The sequence below is a fragment of the Aulonocara sp. 'chitande type north' Nkhata Bay genome, linkage group LG17, assembly GCF_057382095.1.
Source record: "Aulonocara sp. 'chitande type north' Nkhata Bay isolate Kocher_YH1m ecotype deep benthic linkage group LG17, A_spYH_male_GT1.1, whole genome shotgun sequence".
Lineage (NCBI taxonomy): Eukaryota > Metazoa > Chordata > Actinopteri > Cichliformes > Cichlidae > Aulonocara > Aulonocara sp. 'chitande type north' Nkhata Bay.
The window spans coordinates 38570698-38596978 of NC_141360.1; the positions used below are offsets into that span (position 1 = coordinate 38570698).

A 26281-nucleotide genomic window follows, 5' to 3' on the forward strand; every position below is an offset into this window, starting at 1 on the left:
AACGGGACACTGGAGTATATTCTCGAGCATCTCACACTTCTGATAATCAGCTGTCTGCTTCACGTTTATTCAGCTGTGTAAAAACTATAACTTTAAGCTCAGCCAAACCGATTTACTCAGGAACAAATAAAATACTAAAAAAAGCCAAACAATAACATTTTGAAGTTATCTAAGTGACTCATATATGTTTAACCTGAGTAGCGAAAGACGGCGGTGGGTTTGAAAACGATTTGCCGGGAGTCCGGTGTTTTCACGGCTCTAGTGAGCCTAGCCCCCGGCTAGCTATCGAGCTAGTGGGTAACAGACGTCTCCGAAAACGTCGGAGCGCTTTTGAAAATATGTGGTGTCTTGATAAACTGAGCAGATGTTTGAAGTTTACACAGCTACATTCTCGCCTGAAAATATGTTAATCGTTTATTTTGTGACCCAGAAAGAATAATAAGAGTAATATTAAAACTAACTAGCTGCCTCCATTGTTGGAAACTGCGCTGGGCTGCGCTATGGATTCTGGGACACAGTTTCTTCTTCTTCGGGGTTTAACGGCAGCTGGCATCCTTGTACATGCAGTGCTGCCATCTTCTGTTTCAGTCCGTTATTACACTCTTAAATCCTACTACTTATTCCTGCGTCTTTTGGGATCTTACAAAGCTTCGAACGACGCGTCAGTCGTCGACTAATCGTGGCAGCCCTACTGTATATCACTAGATGATCTGTTAGAAAGCTCTCATGCACTGGTTTGTGACATGTTTCAGTTTCAGTCTATCATGTGGAGGATACTGAAGAACAATGGTGTGTATGGCAGGGCTGCAAGGAGAAAGCACTGTTCTCTGCAGAGAGCGCTTCCCATCTGCACATGCATGAGTCAGAAGACTGTTTGAACAGTGTTTCTTGGATAGATGAGATTAAAATAGACATTTTCATTTACGTGAGAAGGGTTATATATATGGAGCAAGAAAAAAAAAAATGCATCACACTATTAAAAATGTATCCCAATCAAGAAACATGGTGGCATTGGCATCTTTGGTTTTTTGCTGCATCTGAGCAAATATGGCTTGTCATCACTGATGAAGCAATAAAATTATTCAATTCTAAAATCATCAGGACATCTGTCAGTGATCTAAATGATAGGAAAAGGTATGATGATAGGAAACAATGACAGAAATAACTGAAAAGAGCCTGAAGTGAGCACTGAATATGAGGACACAGACCTCAGACCTGAAGCTGTTCTGAGTACGACAATGGTCTAAAAGTCTTCAGTGCTAACCCAAAGGACAGTTCACCGGGCACCTTAAACATTTAGCTGCAGTCACTGCTGCACATGGGATCAACTCAGACACTAAAAGCAACATTTCAAATGCTTTTTCTCTTCACTGATATGCAATGGATCGTTTTCCTTAAAACTATTTTGTCTAATATTTTTAATGTTTTTAATTTTTAAACCTCACTTTAGAAACTTATTAAAGTTTCAGGTCATGTTTATGCAGAAATCTGGAAAATAATAAAGGGTTCACATTTTCTTCCCATAGCTGTATGCCTATGTAGACTAAAACAATAGACTATATCTGGAATATCTGAGTTATAAAGTGCACCACTCTTAACAGGAAAAAAGGCCCTTACCAGTTACTTGATGAGCAATATGAAGGAAAAAAATATCCAGAAGTAATCAGCTGCTCTGTCCACTTAGCCCCTTCAAACCTGGACACAAAGAAGAAAACAATAAAATAAAGTAATTGTATGACTATCTTGTGGTACATAAAATTTTTATTTTTAAAAAAAAATCAAAGAGGGTGAAACTGAGAAAGGGAGATTTATCAGGGGGAAAGTCACAAATAAATATAAGTTTGACTATTTGACTTTTTCAGCTTTTTGACATTTCTCCCATTAAAGGCACATGTATGGTGAAGTAAACTGCAGCCATACTGAGTCCAGTGGTCATCAGACTTTCCAGCACACAGGGCTTCTATGTGACAAATTGCTCTGACTCATAACATGAGAAGTAAAACTGATGGTTTACAGAATAAAGACACAGAAAGTTAGAGGAAGGAGGAGAACGAAAAAAGCTGAAGGCGACAGTCAATAATTCTATCTTAAAGAACCTTTCCTTCTTTCCTTCCTACTCCCTTTCCTCTGCCTGACCCTCCCCCCTTTGCTCCCCACATTCTTCTTACCCTCGCCCCTTCATACCAGAATTCTTACATCTATAAATATCAACAAGAGAGTCTATAGAACTACATACACACATACTGTAAACACACACACCAGTCTAAACCAATGAGCACAGTGGCGTATTGTGCCAGCAGAGCCAATACACACTTCCACGGCCATTACTCCCCATGGAAACAGGCGAGCGCGTTCGCACACACATGTGATGTTGACGTTGTACCCGCACAGTGGCTGCCTTAGACAATAAGCTATTTCAGGGCCAAATCGCTGACAAAAATCCATTTTTCCACCCCACTAAAAAAGATCAGGAATGAGGGAGGGAGAAAGAGCAGGATAGAGAGAAAAGCTGAAATCAAATAAACAGTGGCGTACATCTCTCTTAAGCTGGATTTATCTCTGTATTTTGTCATCATTCTAATTTATTCCCCAACCTGCTTACAATTACCGCCTTTTCAAAACTCATATTGCCGGCTTGTTGTTGTTCTAAGAGAGATTGCGTGGTAGCTGCAAATGAATGAGCGGGGGACTTGCATAAGGTGGAAAAGCTCCTAGTGTACTTTTGTAGATTATCCACTTGATACCGATTCATTTTCTCCCTCTCTTGTCACAGTTTTCTAAAGGAGGCGATGTAGGACAAACATGCAAATGCACACAAAACACACACACAAATGTACGCGTAGATACAAACGCACACAGTACTGTAGCGGAAGGGAGTGGGCTCATCATCTTTAGTTGTGATTACAACACTTGGCAAGCTCTCCCCTGCCTGTTTGCCTGCCTATTGCCTTACAAATGGATTAGTAAGCCCTGTTCCATTTGTGTGTGTAGCTTCTCTGAGATTTAGGCTGACTTACAAATAACACCAATCAGATTTGGGAGCAGCCATTGTGTAGTCTTTTCTGGGGGAATATTGAGCGATATGATTTTTGGGACAACACTGGAAAAACCTTAGGACTGTGTGTACTTGTGCGTGTACGCATGTGTTGAGAAGATTTTTACATGTCTCGTAACGAGAAAGTCTGCCTTCAACTTTTGGAGTCAGTCAGCAGTTAATCCCTGAGAGGACTGCTCACTCATCCCCACTTTGCCTGTAATATAAAGGACGACAACTCCAATCTGAGAAAGAGAGGAAAAGCAGGCAGGCTTTCCAATGTACACGATCTACAGAGCAGAACTGTTCAGTTCATTGTGAAAACGACTGACGAAAAAGACAGAAAAGCTTTCTGAGAGACAGACAACTGTTTCGGTCTCGTACATTGTTGGTGGATCCCAAATTTGAAGATAGAACAAATGTTCTACTAAAAGCTGTGTGTGCCCCGACATCTCAGTGTACATGATAAATGCACTGCATTTATATAGCACTTTTCTAGTCATACTGGCCACTCAAAGTACTTTACAAGCTGTGTAACTGCTTCTGTGTGTGAATGTGTGAGGTACTTTTCGAGAGGAAGGTTACAGCAGAAATAGTACGCAAGAAGCACCAAACAAAAGAACAGTCGATCAGCATGCATTTGGCCCCATTTCTATGGAGAGAAATTTGCCTCAAAAGTGTTACGAATGCGTACAATATGATTCACAAGCATAAACAAATGTAGTCATGCAACTTTTGAGGACTCACAAATGCGTGCTCCGATCCAGATACAAATATGAAGCATTGTGATCACATGGAAACTATTTTACAAATGCGTACATCCAAACCTGAATAAATGGTGATTATTTATGCACAGCGTATTAAGTTCAGCTTCCCGAATTGGATCGTTTTCTCTTTCAGTGCATACAAATGTTTAAAAATACAGTTAACATCCCTCTCGCTCACTTACAAAACCTTAAATGCACATGCACCAGTCGCCTGACACAAGACCAGTCATTAAATTTCCTCCCTACTAAATATTCGACAGTCAACTGTTAGTGGCATTAAAACAAAGTGGAAGTGATTGGGAATTACGGCAACTCAGCCTCAAAGTGGTAGACTACAGAAAATCACAGAGCGGGGGTTTGTGGATGCTGAGGTAAATGGTGTGCAGAGGTCACCAGTTCTCTGAAGCCAATCGATACAGACCTCCAAACTTCACATGGCCTCAGATTAGCTCAAGAACGGTGCACAGAGAGCTTCATGGAATGGGTTTCCATGGCCGAGCAGCTGCATCCAAGCTCACTGCAGAGTGTCAGATGCAGTGGTGTAAAAGCCCACCAACACTGGACTGCAGACCAATGGAAATGTGTTCTCTGGAGTGACGAATCAGACTGCTCTGTCGTGCAATCCGATGGATGAGTCTGTGTTTGGCAGTCGCCGGGAGAACGGCATTTGTCTGACTTTGCCAAGTGTAAAGTTTGGTAGAGGGGGCATTATGGTGTGGGGTTGTTTTTCAGGAGTTGTGCTCGCCTCCTTAGTTCCAGTCAAAGGAATTCTTAATGCTTCAGCACACCAAGACATTTTGGACAATTTCATCATTCTAACTTTGTGGAAACAGTTTGAGGATAGCCACCTCCTGTGCCAACATTCCAAAATCCCATGAACTCCTAAACCCTATGGAAAGTGTTCCCCAAGTGGCAATACTACTGTACTACCTCAAAACTTGAGGCAGGTAGTTGGAAAAGTAATAATCAAGTTTAGAGTTTCTAGTCATCTGTAAAGCAGCTTGGCCCAAAGTTAAATTCTTTCATTAGTTTAACTTATCAGTTTAACTTCATAATTGCCCAATTGTTTCTCTGATCTAACAGCATCTAATTTATTTATTTTTTCCTGAAGGGGAACAAAATATCTCACTAAAAAATTATGGATAAATCATTTTTAAACTGGATTGACTAGTTGAATTCACAAGCTGCGTAAGTATTTCTAAAATAACGCATTAAAGTTCTTACATATAAACCTGAAGTCACCAAAATACATAATGTGGAGTTTGGAGTCATACCACAAATGCAACAAATCTCTATCAGAAAATTGGCTGCATGGATATTGCCAAATCAGATTTTTATGCCATAGGGTCACGACTCAATAAATGCCTAAAATTTGGTGAGACTAATAAATCTTAGAGAGCATACAACAGTTATTCTGGGTGTAACATGTGTTTCAGTAACCAGTATGATGGGAAAAACTAGACGAATCACATCCACAACATTGATTACAAATGTAGTTACACTATGGGGAAGAACAAAACATACTGATCTTGTAAATCTCAAAATTTATGGGAAGGGTGAAAGCTATTTACTGTGAAAAACAAAATTATAATAATGCTCACTTATTAAAAACTGGTTTGTAAATCATCAGTGACAATTATCTGAATGGTTATAAAAAATTTATATGGTTAATTAATATTGCAATAACATATGAAGCAGTGCTAAAGCTATAAGCAGGTGCAATATAATACATTAGACATGTATGATTTATAAAGTAATCAGATTTCTTACACAAACTATCTTGACTGGTGATCTTAACACACACAAAGAATTATAAGTGCCCCCAACTTAGTGAAAACGTAGCTACAGTGGACACACATAAAAGACAAAAGCAAAAGCATCTGTTTTAAAATAAATATGAAACCTTTTTCTTTGATGATTTGCTAGAATATGCAGAATTTTCTGGTCTTTTTTTTTTCCTCAATACAATAGCAGAGTTGTTTTGGGGGGTTTTTTGTGTGGAGGACTAAAAATTCTTTGTCTAACTCTTGGTGACTGAGCAGGATTAAAACAGTATTAGAAAAACATATTGACATATAATGTGTGTGCACAACAAAGGCTGGCTCCTTGAAAAGAAAACATTTTTTCATGGTTTATTATTTTCTAGTTGTGCTCAGCATTGAAGAGGTGATTCGGGTTAGTCGATCAGAGGTGAGAGACTCTGTTACCCAGGCACCAACTGCGTGTTTTTTTAAAGCAAGCCCGATCATACATATGATTTTAGCCTGAGATCAGCACAAAGAGTTTGAAGTAGCTTGCTCCAGAGCAACTATCTGGTCACAAACTCTCCTCTACCATTTATAAACATTATAAAATGAGAGCACCAATTTTAGTGGAGGAGAACAAGGAGTGTTTGGTATATGGGAAAAGTGATTGTGTGCGAGTGTGTGTTTGTGTACACATATGTGTTTCTGCCAACCCAAGAGTACAGTTTGTGTGAATAAAGCTTTAAGCTGAGCCTCCATTAAGCCCCTTTCAACACAATGCCTTTCTCTCTGAGAAACTCTCTGATGGAAATCTGCTTTTGTTGCTGCAGTTCAATGTCCCTGCTATCTCCTGATGGAAGGAGAGAAAGGAAGGTCTGAATGGGCCTCTATAGTTTTATGTTCCAGACAGTTCACACACACACATGGCAAATAACACACAGTCCTTGCTCTTCTACAATGAAATCAATGCTCTCAGTTTTCATCTCTGCGCACAGCTTCTCACAGTGCCAAAGGCTTCTTGTGATCAAACACCACATCATGTTCTGCAACTTCTGATACTGTTGCTAACACAGTGCTGCTTTTGTAGTTCAGTGTTGCTGTTCATTCACATTGTATTCAGCTGCAATAAAGGATGGATTTTTTGGGGGGGGTCAAACAATACAAATCTTTTTTTTCTTGCTTACTGATTATTTATTTCCGATGCCATTACCCCTATATTTGCCTTACCTTTACCCTCAACTAGTATTGATTATAGTTTATAGAGCTTCATTTAAAGTCATGTATTATTCACCTGCAGTCCCCTTGAACAAAGTTTTAAAAGCTTTTAACTCCAAAATTACATGATCATAGTAACAATTTGGCTTTTATTGTTTTAGAAGAACAATAACATTCTCATACTCATAACACAGATTGCCAAACAGAGTGAGCCACTCTGTGATGAGTCTCTTGGCAAAAGGGGACTCGACTTAACTGGTTATATTCCAGCTACATTCCTATATAAACCAGGTTTGTAAGCACCTGTTTCATTTTGCATTTAAGCTTCTGTCCTGCATCAATTATGTTATTATTTATGGAGGAATTTTGGAATTTCTGTTTCAATTCTATGAGGCTCTGGTTTGACTCTGAATGCAAGTAGTTAATGTGTCAGTACATGGCAACAGGTTTACAATTTTCACTGATTTATCACAAACAAATTACATGAAATTGCCATTTTGAGCACACTGACTGCATTTTATTGACGTCTTGATGCACTAAACTTGCTTTGAAGACTATAGCTGACAGCAAGCAGTTGCCGTATTGGTCCCATTGCACATTGTCTCTAATATGACTGTTTTCTTAGTATGACTGTAGCATAAATAAGGCTGATCAAGACCACACACCAAAGCACAATAGTGACAAAGAATGTTCCTCAATTTAGCTGAATTGGGACTTTTAAAAAAAACAAAATATATAAAAAGAAAAGTGAACCTATGTTAGGAAATACATGCGTGGTTTGAACAGGTGTGCTGAGCTGTTGGTGCAAAAGTTATCATGGGGTCAGGAGAGTCTTAGAATTGAGCCTGATTGTTGAGAAGGATAAGACTTTAAAAAAAGGGAAATGGACAAAGAAGACAGAGAAACACAAGCACAGCTTTAAAGACGGGCTTTAGTAAACAGAGTGGGAAGATCACAGGACTGTTAGCCGGCCATGTATCACAGAGACATTTAAAGTAAGCTTAAGAAAGAGAATCCTTTTAATGCAAAGATTAACACTCAGAGATAGCAGCCTATTGACTGCTACTGTATTGGTTTACATTAGACGGTACAGGTAATGAATACAATGGCTGTTCAGTGTACATGCAAAACACTGATTAACTGGAACCATCTGCATGCAATCTACAAAGACACTGTCACACACAGTTAATAAACCTCAACCACACACACACACAAAGATTAGTGCATACAGAGCCTCACAGACGACAGCAACAGAGGCATGAGGAGTCTCGAAATGAAAATGAGTTAATGCACAAACACAGACAGTGACTTCCACAGATGGGTGACTCGAAGCATCTGACTGGGTGAAATGTGAGTGATCTGATTGAATTATAGACAGGATACAATGGAGACAGACCGCCAGGGTCCGGCCTGAAACCTCACATCACTATTGTGTCCGCCAGCATGCCATCAGGGTGAACAGAGGACAACACTGAAGGAGAGAATGAGAAACCAAGCCTGACGATATTGTCTGGTAAAAAAAAAAAAAAAGTGATTTTTTTGGTGAACTAAAAGAGTTTGGTTGCAGTTGGGGCAGAGGCAGCTTCCATTAAATATGGTATTGGGGAAACAATTTTCAAAGGAGACCTCCAGCCGGTCATAGCAGATGGCTGCCTAACCCTGATTCTGCAGGTTTCTTCTTGTTAAAAGGGAGTTTTTCCTTCTCACTGTCGCACTTGGGAAGGGGGTCATCTGACTGTTGGGGTTTTCTCTGTATTCTTGTAGTCATTACCTTAAAATATAAAAAATTTTAGGGTAACTGTTGTTGTGATTTGGGGCTATATAGATAAAAGTGAATTAAAAGGAACATGGGGAGTTTCTGTCATTTGCCATTTCTTTGAGCACTGCAACTTCAAACTGACTCACATCCTATTTGTGGTTACAAGCAAAACTCAGAAAACCACACCCAAAAACAGCTATTCAAGTCATCCTAGCCCTTAGTATTTTTATTAGCACTATTTTTGTGTATCATACCTTTAAAAACTCGTGGTGCATGCTCCAAACTCAACATTTGACACACCAGTCCAACTCTTCTTCTAGCCGTATAAAAGTCCTTGTACCTTCCTGGAGAATAACCCCAACCATACTTTTTTTCTTTTTACAAATACTTCAACCAGAATATGGTATAACATCTCTGAATGCCCACTTGCTCCTTACAGATTACTGCTAACTTTTAAATCAACCCAAGCCTGAAAATTCAATTTTTCATGGATATATGGATGCTAGACTTGAGTGGAACATGTGAGAATAGCTACACTGATCCCTTCATTGTAGTCAAAGGAGTTTGGAATGTTTTTAGCTCTTAATGGTGCCTCTGTGCTCAGTTAATTTATAGAGCGTGGAGAGCATCTAAACCCAGAAATGGCTAATCAAGTCGGACTTAACACACAGTTATGTATAGTTTGTGTATGAGCAACAGCAGTAGCAGCATCTGCTGGGGTCACAATGTTGAAGTCCAATCTTGTTTTATCAAATTAATACTGCCCTTCTCAGCATGCTTCCGTGAACACACACAAACACAGTTGTGCACCTTCATCACTTAATCATGTTATGCATAGCATGCCGCAGTACAACACAGAGACAATACACACAGACTCCAAAACACTATTACATTATTGAAGGGTAAAGGTTAAGGAGAGAAGACATCATTGCAGGGTCATCTTTTCAACATTTCTTTACAAAGTCTAATATAAACCGTTATAATAGCTTTATAAACTTATGTTGAAATTAAGTTACTGTTCCATCATAAATATTTTAAAAAACCCAATGAACTATTCAAGCCTTCAACAGCAAACATCAACAGTACGTTACACTATTCCATCCTCAATTCAACATAGAAAACAACATTGCAACAGCTATTTCATTTATTCCTTCATTCATTTAAAATGGATTGTGGTTATAATTCGGCATTCTGTAAATGATAATGTTAACAATAACGAAAAGCACTTCATTATGTTCCACGGGCAAATTAATGCCCTGGAGAGCATTATATGAAATAAAGGCTGGTCTAATATTATACAGACAATGCACCACTGAGTCCAAAGATGTCATCCTGAACTACAACTTGCTGGAACAAATGTGCTTAGCAATTATGCATCAGTGACATCAGGGTATTGTATTGTTGTATGGACAAGGACGCGTCTCAGCACCTTGACCCTTTCTCAGAGCTGGCCAATAGCTATTCAGAGAAACGGTTTCTTTTGAAATACAACATCCCTACTTTTCTTTGCCAAGTCTAAATCAACCCAGGTAATTAGAATTCTATAAACAAGGAAGAATAAGGCCTTTCCTGTGCCGTCTTTGTGAGCCGGAATGGGTACAATGCATGACTGATGGATGTCAGGACACCAGATTCAGAGCTCTGAGACCTCTACAGAGCTACAAACAAACAGACAAACATTTTAGAGATGGAACGTCACAAACAAAAATCATAATGCCGTTATGTCCTGTTGTCTAGAACTCTCAAACAAATGCCTGATTATTCCTTTGCATCATGAAGTTCATCCAGTGAACTTCATGATGCACTTCAATTTTTTTTAGTTGTAATAAACAACCAGTGTCTGAAGCTTTGGCCATGGAAAGAACAGGGAAGGACACTTGTAGTTGCAGGGGTACTACTGGCAACTGTTGGCTGAAAAATTCTATAGATTTGTTGCTAAAGCTCAATGAAAAGTTGATAAAGTTGTTGCTAACAAAGTGAAGTCTGAAAATTACTGCTTTGAGTGGGAGAGATGGCAGACACCCAAGCTAAGATTTTATATTTACATACATTAAAAAAGGAGACTATTCAAATACGAAATTAAAAACAACAAAATATAGAGTAGATGAATATTTGAATAGTTGGAGATGAACATAACTATGTTTTAAAATCAGTTCATGCAACATGAAAATACTAATTGAAGTTCCACATCTTTAATGCAATTACTAGATGTTAAGGTTAAGAACACACACAAGTTCTGGAAAACACAGTGTAAGTTGCGATGAAAGAAAAACAGTGTAAATGACCCACGGCAGATCCGATGACATCAGCATCTCTTTTATTAACACACGCGATTGCTGTTCACAAACACCAACAACAACACCACTAACCGAGACCCAGTACAGACTTTTTATGCTGGCGAGGCGTGACTGCAGATGCCGTGCAGGTGCGTCCATCTCCCCTGCAGCGGCAGTGCAGTCCACGCGCTGCCACAGAGAGTTTTTCAGTTCAAACAATTAAAATGGTCAGCCTCTATTGTGTAGTTTATCACCAACAGCAACAATGAACTCATGGAATATGGAACTTTTACCATCTACATTTCCACAATAACTAGCAAACTTATTTTAAGATTAAAAGTTCATTTCACTTATTTTCCTCTCCGAAATTAGCCGGGGAGACTTGTAATCATCGTTATTATCATCCTCTACTTTTTTTTGCAATGTTACATTATTTTTATGCTAAAGCTGCTCCATCAACACAGCTAGCATTGAACCTGTTTCAATTCAATTTTCTGCAGGACAGTTTATGGAAAAGAAATTACATTAGAAGTAAAGACGTGTTATTTGCTGAATTTTTTATGTTCAGTTGCAGGTTTCACGCTCTGCGGAGTATTCATGGTTAGTTTGGTGTAGGTCCAATCACTGGCATATTTAAATTACTGAAGATACTAATCATCTTCTAAACCCTTACATCCTTATTACTTTTAGTGACTGTTTTGTTTCTGGTCTCTAACAGGGTTTCATTCTTGCACTGTCAAGGACAGCCACCCAGTTTTTTTGTTGTATTTTGAATGAATTAATGCCTTTTATTGTCACAGCACACTCATTCTCCTCCAGTGACTACATTCACGTCTGAGAGAAATAAACATAGTTTCATAAAAGCTCTGTTACTTTAACACAAAAACCCATATACTGTCTAAAAGGGAATTTCACCATAGCTGTATCATTATGCTATATTATATATTAGATGCGACCCTGATGGGCAGAGAGGTAGTGAAAGATTAGGAGAAAGGCCAAAGTGCATCACTCAGGCTTGTTTTTCTCCATTCTCCCTCTGCCTCTATGTTTCTTTCCACCTTTCTCTCTCTGACAGTTGCTGTACCACTAACACCGCCTCCACAATTAGTGTCTTCTCACCGACTATACACAGATACACGCACACACACATACATGGTGACACCCCAGGGCCCTGCACAACCCAAACAGCATAATTAGACATCCCCTAAACAAAGCACACACTCTGTAATTACTCTGTAATGTTACATAGCACAGGGGACTCAACAAAAGCCATTTTCCTTGGATCAGCCAGTACTGTGCACACACTCTATACTCTTCTCTCATGTGTCTCTGACTGTGTACATTTTTATTGATTTCACTGGGCAGAGATTCCCAGTGGCTGTGTTCTGGTTTGTGAGAATAATGCACAAGTCGCTGAGTGCAAGCGTGACTGTATCTATAGGTATGTATGCTGTTGCTTACATATATGCATGTACAGCATGTGTGCGTACACACACAGACCTCGACAGCACATGAAGTGGCAGAGCAATTGAATGTCTTCATCTAGCGTTGCTCAGTCCAGGGAGAAAGACATGCTAAGTATAGAGAGAGAACTTGCACACAGACACAAACACACACTCCTCTTTTCTCTCTCCCCGTCTTGTTGCTTCTCAGTCTCCAGAATGGGACATGACTAATTTCTCCAGACAGAGCGACAGCATAAACACAGTGCTGAACACATGTGCTGATACCGTTCTTGGCAGGACTCCCTTCAGCTCCAACAATCTAACACCACCACCACATCTGATCACAACATGACAGACGCCCCCAAACACATCCACCATGTTCCCCCTCCTCCCTCTCTCACCACCCCCTTTTTTCACCACCGTGTCCCCGAGTCAGCACAGATATTTCACTAAGTCCAGTGGCAATAAATTATCTTGCTCCGTGCCAGGCAAAGTAGTGTGAAATCACATTAGATCTTAATCAGAGACTATTGTGTTTGCCTTGTTGGATTTTTTTCTTTCATAACGGGCGTTATGTTTTGTTGTGTTGAGTTCGAGCTCTGAAAGTATCCTCACTGTGGGGATATATCAGAAAGCATTTCTTCTTATGCTGATGCTGCTATAGAAAGAAGTCTAAACATTTCCCCCATTTTGGTTAAAGACGATAAAAGTTTAGAGACTCTATCCAATGAAAAAAAACAAGATATTCATTTCTGCACCAACTTTTTTTTTTTTTTTTTTTTTTTTAAAGAACGGTCCATGACGGGTGATGATCCTCAACACAAAACTCAGGTCCAGTGGTGCATGAGAAAATAATCTTGAATATAAATGTATTTATTTATAGTTTTTTGTTGTTGCTTTTTTTTAATCTGAGTCCTTCAACCGTATGATGTGACACCTTGTTTTGTAGTTACCTAAATGTGCTGATGCATTTTATTTGGGACAGCTTGTGCAAAAGCGAATATATCATTCAAAAATCTTTGTGACACATTTGATGACTTTCATTTGAAGATCTGAAGTCAACAACTGTCGAAGAATTAGGCTGTCACCAAGTTGTGGTTTTATATTCCACAGACAGGTAACAAAAGGAAAGTAACTGAGTAGTATGGGAATTACTTCTGTTTAATAATCCATCCATTCACTTCCACTTATCTTTTTTCAGGGAGTTCAGAGAACTGAAATCAGAAGACCTTTACACACCAAATGCGTAAAAATGGTGTGAATCTCTTAAAAATATTTTTTTAACTGTTTGTTCAGCCATTCACTGTAATTTCACTGTTGAAATTTGAGACATTTTTGGGACCCAAATAAACAGATCTAACCAATCAGACCACTGCTTATGGGAAGTAGCGGTACTGAATATGCAATTAAATGGAAATGGTAAAAAATACCATATTACCTCAGACACACAGCACATAGACACTGCTCTGGGTCAATCAGCTCTCTTGAATTATTTCTCTGCCTCCTCCGATGTGGTCCCAGCTCTGCTAACAAGAGCTCAAAAGCCTGTCCTGAAATTCGTGCAAGCGGTCATGATACAGCGTCAATTCTTGGATCAAACTATCCCTGTGGATGCCTTCTCAGGAGAACTACATTTACCCAAATTCTCAGTTTCTTATATTGTTTCGAAACATGACGACCAGCTCATCATTGGCCTAATGTCAAGAAAAAGGCAACGCATTAAGTGACTATATACCTACTAGGGCTGCCACAAACGATTATTTTTTTAGTCGACTAGTCAGATCATGCATACATTGGACGTAAAACTACAGCTTATTGCACCAGCAGCATCTGCTCTTATATAACTATCATTAGCTTACAGCTTTAAGTGTTTAAGGTCTGTGCTAACTAAAAATAAAGACAAGATGATAGTTTATTAAACTTTTAATAAAATTTGCAGATTGTTTCGGTGGAGTTTAGTAAACTCAGCCGTCTGCTCCGTTCTATCTAAAATATACCAGGACACTGGAGTATATTCTCGACTAGCTCACACTTCTGTTTAATCAGTTTTCTGTTTGACGTTTATTCAGCTGTGTGAAAACTGTAACTTTAACCTCAGCCAAACAGATTTACTCAGGAACAAATAAAACACAAAAAAAGCCAAACAATAAGTTTTAAGTTATCTAAGTGACTTATATATCATGTTTAACCTGAGTAGCGAAAGACCGCGGGGGTTTGAAAACGATTTGCCGGGAGTCCACTGTTCTTGCCGGCTCGAGTGACCATTGAACCTCCCGGCTAGCTATCGGGCTGGCGGGTAACAGACGTCTCCGAAAACATTGGAGCACTTTTGCAAATATCCGATGTCTTGATACCGAGCAGATATTTGAGGCTTACACAGCTACATTCTCACCTGAAAATATGTTAAATGTTTATTTTGTGACCCAGAAAGAGTAATAAGAGTAATATTAAAACTGCCGCCATTGTTGAAAACTGGAATTGGCTGAGCCGTGCTATGAATTCTGGGATAGGTTGGGGCACAAAGGATATGCCCGACCCATCCTTCAAATCTGGGGAAAAGTAGGATGCATTTGTCAGCTCCATTTGCAGAAGTCTTCGAATTCGGAAAGCCTTCACCACGTCGCTGTAACGTAATCGGCCTTCAAATGCGGCCTCTGAAGGATGCGACCTGAATTTGGACAACGCTGCGATACCAGAGTTGCTTCTTCTTCTTCTTCTGGGTTTAATGGCAGCTGGCATCCTTGTACATGCAGTACTGCCATCTTCTGTTTCGGTCTGTTATTACACTCTTAAATCCTACTACTTATTCCTGCGTCTTTCAGGATCTTACAAGGCTTTAAACAGCGTTTGATAGTCGGCGTAATCGTGACTAGTTGACTAAGCGTGGCAGCCCTAATACCTACACAGCAAGACTGAGCCAAAAAAATAGGAAATTTCCCGTTAATTTTCACTTACATTCTGTGTATAACAGCCTTGAGACTCAGTATCTTGTCTTTTAAGGGTAATTTGGTGATAGATTGGCCTAAAAATATTTTTCGTTAACCAATTATTTTCAACTTATCTCAGTCCTTGTAACAACAGTTAATTGCAACAAAATTACCAGCAAATCTATCATTTAGATCTACAAACATCTGTGGAAAATCTCTGTGAAATGTGTGGAACATGGAAAATTTCGGCATACAACAGTAGTGGGTATTTGTTGAAAATAACACTGAAACTATATGAGGTTGAGTAAGCCACATCATAACTCATCACCGTTTCTTTCCAGATCCAGGTGAGTGAGAGTGTCAAACTAGCAGGCTGACCTTTATGAGCAATTTCACTTTCAATAACAACAGCCCATGAACTAGTGTGACACAACGAATGGTCTCCATGTGATGAGCTTCCTTTAATGAGCTGCACCTCACTTGACAACAGATAAAAATGAACACTCTACCTCTTAATGATGTCCGTTAGGCCTAAAGATCTTATCTTCTTCCTTCTCTCAGAGACTATCAACACAACTTAACAAGTCTTTTCAATCACTAAGTTAATAATCTTAGGCATTAATTAACCAGTCCACAGGAAAATGAGCCTTCAGTTAATCCAAAATGCTGTCCTCTCTGTGCTCTCCTGTTTTGGCTTCCCTTCATTGGCTTCCTGTTAAATCCAGAATTGAATTCAAAATCCTGCTCCTCACATACAAGGTCTTAAATAATCAGGTCCCATCTTATCTTAATGACCTTGTAGTACCATATCACCCTATTAGAGCACTTCGCTCTCGCTCTGCAGGCCTACTTGTTGTTCCTAGAGTATTTAAAAGTAGAATGGGAGGCAGAGCCTTCAGTTTTCAGGCCCCTCTTCTGTGGAACCAGCTTCCAGTTTGGATTCAGGAGACAGACACTATCTCTACTTTTAAGATTAGGCTTAAAACTTTCCTTTTTGCTAAAGCATATAGTTGGGGCTGGACCAGGTGACCCTGAATCCTCCCTTAGTTATGCTGCAATAGACGTAGGCTGCCGGGGGATTCCCATGATGCATTGAGTTTTTCCTTTCCAGTCACCTTTCTCACTCACTATGTATTAACAGACCTCTCTGCATTGAATCATATCTGTTATTAACCTCTGTCTCTCTTCCACAGCATGTCTTTATCCTGTCTTCCTTCTCTCTCCCCAACCGGGCGCAGCAGATGGCCCCGCCCCTCCCTGAGCCTGGTTCTGCCGGAGGTTTCTTCCGGTTAAAAGGGAGTTTTTCCTTCCCACTGTCGCCAAAGTGCTTGCTCATAGGGGGTCATATGATTGTTGGGTTTTTCTCTGTATCTATGAAGCGCCTTGAGGCAACTTTTGTTGTGATTTGGCGCTATATAAATAAAATTGAATTGATTGAAATATATGTGTAAGGAAACACAACTAATGGATAAATCGCTAAAATAGCTGTCTAAATTTAAGGGTGCACAGCTTAAGCAGTTACTAAATCCAACAGATAAATTGTGATAAAGCTAAAAGCAATAGCTACATTTACTTAATGTAAAAGATGGATAAAGTGTGGGAGCGACCGTGGCTCAAGGGGTTGGGAAGCGCATATGTAACCGGAAGGTTGCCGGTTCGATCTGTCCTGGTCGTTGTGTCCTTGGGCAAGACACTTTACCCTACCGCCTACTGGTGTTGGCCAGAGGGGCCGATGGCGCGATATGGCAGCCTCACTTCTGTCAATCTGCCCCAGGGCAGCTGTGGCTACAACCGTAGCTGCCTCCACCAGTGTGTGAATGCGAGAGTGAATGAATAGTGGCATTGTAAAGCGCTTTGGGTGCCTTGAAAAGCGCTATATAAATCCAATCCAATCCATTATTATAAAAAAAATTTAATAAATGAATGAAAACAATAAATGCCGATAAATGAATACATACTTAAAATAGTTAGTTATAATAGACCATTTAAAATCTTTTGCCAAAGCCAAGATATAAATGGAGAAAAAGCTAAAACTAACCGACAAATGGCTAGAGTAGTTAGCTAAAATGCTGCCAATCTGCTGTTAATGGATTAATGACAATGGCTGCATTTGTTGTGTGTCCATTTCTGTTTTTGATACTGACAATTAAAATTACCACCAGTAGCTTTGGCACTTAAATGCTGTGCTTCGTGCCATCATCACCTTTTTAGTATTGGTATCATAAAAATATTTTCAGCATTTGTAGTTATTTGTTTAAATGACAGCAGACATTGATTAGAGCCCTATCCTACTAGGCAGGTTCAACATACCCAGGGCACCGTCCTGTTATCTTAATTCACCCTAACATCAGCAGTCCGCTTCGGTCGCACAAAGCTGGTTATCAACTTTCTAAGTTAACCCACGGTTTCCCCTGTGCATTCACATGAAAGGGCGGCAGCTGATTTTACAAAGGAAGATAAAACTACAATATTAGAAAAACATGACAGATAATACAGACTGATAGTAACACAGCAGCTACAGATAAAGCAATGATATAAAAAGTGCTATACAGTAGTTCAGTATTCAAAGGGCTGCATGAATGTGTGAGTGCTTTAACTGCTTTGTTCAGTAAGACAAAAGCCAAGTCTAGTCTATGAATAACGTCTAGCCTGTTTGAAACCTCGAACGAAAGCTGGTAAAAATCTCGGCTGCGCAAGTTAACAGACTTAGCAATATGACAGCACTATCACTACAAATCAGATGGATTATATTCCTTTACTTGTGATTTTTCAATATCCCTATAGGATATAATCTTAAAGAGTTTTTCCTCATTTTAAATGGAATAGTTACAGTAGAGACAGACAGTTTGGGGAAGGAGCTACCAACAGGATTTTCTCCCCGGCAGTATGGACCTTAAGCACTCTGCCTTTTTTCTCAACCACCTGCACAAAACACTATTTGTCTTAGTCTGTCCATAAAAGAGGGATGGAGCTTTTAGGTATGAAGTGACGCCAACACAGAACAGATTTAATCCTACATTCTTTCAAACAGCAACCAGAAGGCAACTCCTCTGATTGCAAAAAAGAAAAAAAGTCCAGTTGTGGAAGCATCAGTCTTGTAGTAGTCCATGAGAAAATTACACTTTTTTTTACTTTACCTATTACTTCAGTAAACATTTACCTAATGAGGAGGACATTCATTTGAATTATGGTGACATATAGAATGGAAAAAAAAAACAACTAAAGCAAGGTATGTTTTAAGGGACAGCTACGCTGTAACTGACGAGTGACTATTGTAGGGGTAGTCAATAAACCAATAAACCAGTGGATGACAGAGTTCATAGATCATCACCAGATATTTATCTGTCTTTATCTTGTTTATTCGTGTTTCCTGACTGAAAGGCTCTTTGCAAGAAACTCATGCAACGACCTTTTTATAGACACCGATGTTTAATGATTAAGTTATACAAAGCATGCATTTGAAGCAGCACTCATCATTTAACTAACTTTTCAACTTAGTTTCATGTGCAACTAAAATAAATACATAAATTAGGGCTCTAACTATATCTCTTTAAAAATAACAGAAGGTCATTCTAAACAGATGCTTACACCAAACCATTCGTTGATGATGTCAACAGGAAGATGACTTGCACCGAAAAGTGTCGGCTTCCAAATCAAAGTAAGATGCATGAAAACTAAAACTCTACATTAGCGAATCAGAAAAGAGCAAACAAGAACACTTAAGAGTACTGAATGAACAGAGGATGGATTATCCACAAACTCGGTTTTATTCAAACAACTTTGAGAAAGAAGAAGGAAAAGGCGAAAAATGAAAGGCCAAGTGTTTACAATGAAAAGGTCGCACACAGTATAAAAATGAGTTCCATGAGTTTGGAATTAAACTCACTCTATAGGGGCATCCACTACAATGAGCCCAAATATTTACTTCCCTTTTTGATGTCATACTGCTGCTTATTTCTGTCTTTGCAAGTAAACATATGCCTGATATACAAACGGAAAAAAATGTGTGGTTTTACCTTAAGATGTTTAGAAGCTTAGTGTACACAGACACTTCCTATTATTTGTGGTCAACACTATTTTACATGTTCTGAGTTTTTATACGTCTTTGTGGGCCTGCCCGCATTAGCACATTTGTCTTGCTAGTGAGTGTGTGTATGACACTGTAGCTGCTACGTGTCTTTTGTCAATAAACTTCCCCATTCGCTGTCAGGGAAAGAGTTAATAACCACACAATGTCATGATCGCTTTTGGTATTACATTTTTACGGTAAAGACACTGCACAAGTTTGGGGCTTTAAACTTGTGTGACACAAGCAAAATACAAGTTTAGAGTAAACGCAACAAAGAAACCATCTGCCATGCTGCCATATTAACAATCTTTCCAATAACAGAACTTTGGCGTTTATGCTATATGGCTCAGGTGGCCAAAATGCATAAATGTTTCACAGACGGTAACATCAACCTTTAACTGTTTGACTACTTTCTGAAGTAAAACCAAACACACTTTGCAGGAACAAGTCACTTAAAAAAAAACTACAAAAGCCTTTTAAATTATTCAAAAGAGCAACGTGTTCTGCAAAAACCCCACATCACATTCATGTTTATATTTTATATGTTTATATAACTGAGCCTCTGTATGAAAGAAAAATCACAGTTGAGACACGTGGGGTGGATGTAAAATTGGGTTTGCTGCAGTTTGTAGCACAGCTTACATCAATTCTTCAGGCCTGAAAACTTGACTTAAATATATGTCCTTTTGAAATTAAGATGGCTCAAAATTTCAGGAAAACAAATATGAAATAAAGTCCCACTTTACACTCACTCCTATGTACTCCAGTAAGTATCAGATAGAGTGAAAGTAAAACTCATTCTTTTTTAACTTTTTTCAAATGGTTGACTTTTATGACCAGAGAGAGAGCGAGAGAGGAACTGCCTTCCCTCAATATGACAAAATCTTATTTATTTACTTAGTTCATACTAGTGAGCAAACATTATGCTTGGAATGAGTTATGTAAAGTGCAACATGGTGCTTGAAACTACTCGAGGTGAGAGCTTCAACAATCAACTGTCAAGGTCAAGGTCAAATTTATTTATATAGCACATTTCCAGACAGACAATGCTGCACAAAGTGCTTAACAATATAAAAACGCCATTAAAAAGAAACAATATAAAAACAATAATAACAATATAAAACAATGATAGGACATAATTAAAACAATAAGACTATAAAATAAGACTAAATAAGACCAAAAAAAACCCAACAGAAAATATGTCTTTAGTAGTGATTTAAATTGATCAAGTGTTTGTGCAGATCTAATATTTAGGGGAAGACTATTCCAAAATCTGGGACCTGCCACAGAGACGGCTCTATCGCCACGAGATTTGAGATCAGTCCGTGGGATGGACAGCATTAATTTTGAGCTAGACCTCGTGACTTTTCCTGGAGCATAAACAGAGACGAGCTCAGACAGGTAAGAAGGGGCTCGGGCGTTAAGAGACTTAAAAACAAAAAGTAAAAGTTTAAATTAGATCCTGTAGGAGACAGGAAGCCGGTGCAAGGAGGCTAAAACTAGAGATATATGATCTCTCCATTTGGTGCCAGTTAGCAGGCGAGCAGCTGCATTTTGGACCATCTGAAGACGATGAATGGAGGCCTGGTTAAATGACACGTTCGGGAGGTATGATTTTACCATAGCTAGTTGTCTTAACTGAAATAAGAAGGATTTGACTACTGCACTCACCTGCTCATTCAATTTAAAAGAAACATCAACGTAGACACCAAGGTTTTTTTTACATGTGTTTTATTGTAGGTTGATTTTAAATTTAGCACATCATGTAATAAATATTAAGAATACTGGCGGAAGCTGCTTCTGGCCCTTAGCCTCCGAGTAGCTGCACCTATGGCATGAATTTCAAAATCCTACATCACCGCATTCTTGACTCATCACTTTCATAAGATTTTCAGAAAGCTAGACTTCACCAGGATTCAAGCTTATCTGATATTTACTTGCAGAAGCACCTATAGTATGAATACATAAATCCTAGGAGACTTCCTTCTTGAGTTATCACATTCACAAGATTTTGAGAAAACGTAACTTTTGTCCTTGACCTTGAGGTCATCGAAATTCAAACTTGTCCAAGACTTTAAGTAGCTGCACCTATAAAATGTCAAAATCCTACGTCACCCCGTTCTTAGTTATTACATTCACAAACAGGGTTTCCACACCAGACTGCCTGGTTGCTCAGGGTAGAAGCAGGGGGAAAAAAAGTAGAAACCATTTTAGCCATTTCCCATTTTTTCCAGCAAACTATAGAGAACATAGAGAACTATAACTCCAGAGATATTGGGATGCTCGCCCAAATTGCAATGTGTAAACCGATGTCTAAAAACAACTCAAAGGAACAGAATGACACACTTGGTGGAACGAAAAGGGTGAAAGCCTTTTTGTCATCCTTCTGTTCAGACAAAGCTCACCTAACAAGCTTTAGTTGATCAAACTGCAGCACAAGAGTACATGGAAACATGAAAGTGAGGACAATGAACCAGCCTTGAAGCACAAGCATATACACATACAAAAATGTAAGTATATAAGCCATTTGCACTTTTGTATGAGTGAGTAAAGGCCTGTTGACAAACATGGAGGCCACACATTTGCAGGAACACTTCACTGGTCCTTTCTTACTTGCTTTCCTCTCAACCTCGCTTCCTTTTTTTATTTGCCTCCTGTTTTTCTCACTCTTCTTCCCTTTTATCCTAGTAACAAGGGACACAATCAGTTTTCATAGTTCTCCCTCTCCCAGCCAATACTATCTGAGCAAGGAACCACAAACAGACAAAAGGCCAAAAAAAGTGAAATTATTGATTTGATGTCATTGTCAATTAGAGCCAAGAGAGGAAAGAAGCAGCACAGAGAGGAGACAGACTGAAAGTGAACCGTTGGTCTCACATAGGTAACATAAATGGAGAAGACAAAATGGAAAAATAATCTTACGTCGACCAATGAAAAGAAACACCATTAAGCCTGGAAATATCCCCTCTAAAAATGTTCACATATATATATTTATTAACCACCATGTAAACATATGTGTGTGTCTCTCTCCCTCTCTCCACATGTGTAAAAGAGCTTGTCACTGCTGGTGGCGATTAACACATCATTTCTGTACCAGTGCACACTAGGAAAGGCAACAGCATCACAAAGCAAACACAAAAAGTCATGTGACACAATAGGCGGAGGACCTACACCAACCCACACGTTCTTCAGCTTGTGTTTTACAAGCACAGCTGTGTCTTTTCTCAACACCATTTTCAATATAAATTGATAACTGAGATAGATATATATATATATATATATATATATAAAAACACCCAGCACGCCCCTGCGGGCGGTTTATCCTTCAAGCTCGGGTCCTCTACCAGAGGCCTGGGAGCTTGAGGGTCCTGCGCAGTATCTTAGCTGTTCCCAGGACTGCGCTCTTCTGGACAGAGATCTCCGATGTTGTTCCCGGGATCTGCTGGAGCCACTCGCCTATCTTGGGAGTCACCGCACCTAGTGCTCCGATTACCACGGGGACCACCGTTACCTTCACCCTCCACATCCTCTCGAGCTCTTCTCTGAGCCCTTGGTATTTCTCCAGCTTCTCGTGTTCCTTCTTCCTGATATTGCTGTCATTCGGAACCGCTACATCGATCACTACGGCCGTCTTCTTCTGTTTGTCTACCACCACTATGTCCGGTTGGTTAGCCACCACCATTTTGTCCGTCTGTATCTGGAAGTCCCACAGGATCTTAGCTCGGTCATTCTCCACCACCCTTGGGGGCATCTCCCATTTTGACCTCGGGACTTCCAGGTTATACTCGGCACAGATGTTCCTGTACACTATGCCGGCCACTTGGTTATGGCATTCCATGTATGCCTTGCCTGCTAGCATCTTGCACCCTGCTGTTATGTGCTGGATTGTCTCTGGGGCATCTTTACACAGCCTGCACCTGGGGTCTTGCCTGGTGTGATAGACCCCAGCCTCTATGGATCTTGTACTCAGAGCTTGTTCTTGTGCTGCCATGATTAGTGCCTCTGTGCTGTCTTTCAGTCCAGCTTTGTCCAGCCACTGGTAGGATTTCTGGATATCAGCCACCTCCTCTATCTGCCGGTGGTACATACCGTGCAGGGGCCTGTCCTTCCATGATGGTTCCTCGTCTCCCTCCTCTTTCTTGGGTTTCTGCTGCCTGAGGTATTCACTGAGCACTCGGTCAGTTGGGGCCATCTTCCCAATGTATTCTTGGATGTTCGTTGTCTCATCCTGGACTGTGGTGATGACACTCACCAGTCCCCGGCCCCCTTCCTTCCGCTTAGCGTACAGCCTCAGGGTGCTGGACTTGGGGTGAAACCCTCCATGCATGGTAAGGAGCTTTCTTGTCTTTATGTCAGTGGCTTCTATCTCCTCCTTTGGCCAGCCTATTACCCCAGCAGGGTACCTGATCACGGGCAGGGCGTACGTGTTGATGGCCCGGATCTTGTTCTTACCATTCAGCTATATTTTATTTATATATATATATATATATATATATATATATATATATATATATATATATATATATATATAAGCTGAGAATAAAAGCATGGTTCCATCATAGTGCAACCAAACACTAAATGCTTCTAAAATTTAGATGTGTGGCACCAACATTCAGCACAGACCTGCCCATAATCTGCCTCTGATTGGTTCTGACCCTAGTATTCTTCTTCACTGAATGCAGCTGACGGATAAAAACGGGCATTTGTACATGTGGGGCGATCGTGGCTCAAGAGTTGGCAGTTTGTCTTGTAATCAGAAGTTTGCCGGTTTGAGCTCTGGCTCCGACAGTCTCGGTCATTGTGTCCTTGGGCAAGACACTTCACCCGTTGTCAGAGGGCCCGGTGGCGTCAGTGTCCGGCAGCCTCACCTCTGTCAGTGCGCCCCAGGGCAGCTGTGGCTACAATGTAGCTGCCATCACCAGTGTGTGAATGGGTGGATGACTGAATGTAGTGTAAAGCGCTTTGGGGTCCATAGGGACTAAGTAATGTGCTATACAAATACAGGCCATTTACCATGTGAAACCGCACCCTGGGTTTCTCCTTAAGAGACATTGCAACCTTAAAAACATACTGGTTATTCAAAATAAAGAGAACTATTTGCTTTTTTTATCAAGAAAATGCTGTCACTGGCCCTGAAAGGCCTGGTCCGGACATCGTCTGCGGAAGTAACTATTCCGCCACCCGTCTCCCCTTGCCCTGACGAGATACCAAATCGTGACCCAGAATCCTCCATGGTGACAGCCTTATCTGACTCGGGGCCACAGCAAGATCCTTCCACATGCAAAAAGGCAGACACATAGGTGTTGTGCAAAGAATGCTTTGTCTAGCTTCCATGGCTGAGACATGATAAAGATCCAGAACAATGTGCTACACCACACTGCAAAAAACATTCCAGGAGTAACTTGAGGAATCGGACAAGGAGTCCAAGACACTGACCAAGCCAATCACATCATGCTCCCATCCTCCAGTGGAGAGGACCCAAGGGATCTGCTGTCAGTGACATGCATGCCCCAAAGGGTCAGAACTATTCCCACAGAACAAAGGGGCTGCTTATGGTTTATCGGTATAAATGAAGAAACTGACACACCAACCAGTCTTTATGCATCAACTGAATTAAAAACAAAACAAAAAAGGCCCTCAAGCGTCCAAAGCAAATTATAAACATTTTTGTTAGATTTTTCAAGTAAAGTTTGAGCTTCTGTTGACACAAGGTTGGTCTCTTTATAGACAAACAATAAATCCAGGTCTAATTGTACAATTTTTTTCCAGGTAAGGCAAAAATGCTCTTTTCTAAATCTTTATATTAAAAGTATGCTATAATCTTGTCTGGACCCTACAGAAGGCCGCATACTGCTGTCATAGGAAACCAGTATTGAGCTTTATTTGAGCAGTTCATGCATGCAGAGTAAAAGGTCTGTGAAGAAATTGTGAGTGACAGATATTGAGGAAAGAAGACAGTGTATTGATCTCTAATACAGTGGCTGAGGCTGAAGAGGAAAGGGAAAGAAAAAGGAACATGGCTGAATGAATAACCTGTGATAAAAACAATTCACAGCATATACCCTTTAATCTGAAGACTGCTCTATTTTCAAGAGTCCATTACATACAAGTTACAGTGGAAAATCTTTTTGAGTAAGTCAGAGTAATTCACCATCACGGCATCCATCGGTGGGCTTAACTCATTTTTAAATAAAAATTTTATGAAATTCTATTGTATGACACAAAACTCATTAAATACAGCCCAAATAATACCACAAATATCTGCATGAATCGTGAGGGCTAAACAAACTGTTAATAACACTGTAATATTGTCTATGGCATCGAAGTTGCACTCTGAATGTAGTTAAACCACCCAAAGGTTAGAGTAGTTAGAAGAAAATGTGCAAAAAAATGCCAATTCACGTGCATAAAAAAAATATTGCAAGGAATCAGTCATAATTAGTAATAACACATCTGAACGTTTATACATGCTGTGCATACACTAAAGATAAATGCTATGAGATGAAAAGGGGTTAACAGAGCAGAGGGAAGGAAACAAGTGAGGTGGGGGTGGAGAGGGGGAGACTGTTTGCCATCTGACTTCGGACTAGATACAACTAGTGGAATGATAAATGTGTGTGTTTATGCGTGTTTGCATTTTGTGCACATGTGTAGGAGATGGGAGAGGGCAGGGTGAGGATACTGTTATTTTTCAGAGGACATGATGTCTCATTGCACATCACACACACACACACACGTGCACGCATACAGTCAGGCCAACACACACGCCGTGTGTCACTGCGCATTACTGTTGCTTTCTGTGGGCGCCGCGTCCAGACAATGACAGGCAAGCAGGAGCCACAGCATAATGAGAGAGAGCAGGGGCCTTCACTTATACACACACACACTTCCACGTGCACACACACATGCAGAGGGCAGTCGGCTTCACTCCGTCCCCTAGCCTCTCAATTACCCAGCAGGCTTTTAGTGCCACTCTGCTCCACTACAGCAAATTACCCAGGGCCCTGTCTCACTTAGAGACCTGTGACTGTGTGTGAATGTGTG

General features: G+C 40.0%; 1 protein-coding gene across 1 annotated transcript in view; it reads right to left on the reverse strand.

Annotated features, from left to right (window-relative positions):
* The window catches only part of sox5 (SRY-box transcription factor 5), a 323149-nt gene that overhangs the window by 220946 nt on the left and 75922 nt on the right, over positions 1 to 26281 (reverse strand). Inside the window, exon 4 of the mRNA XM_086268027.1 lies at positions 1618 to 1695. The gene's annotated coding sequence lies outside the window, so the exon portion shown is untranslated. The remainder of the gene's footprint in view (positions 1 to 1617; positions 1696 to 26281) is intronic.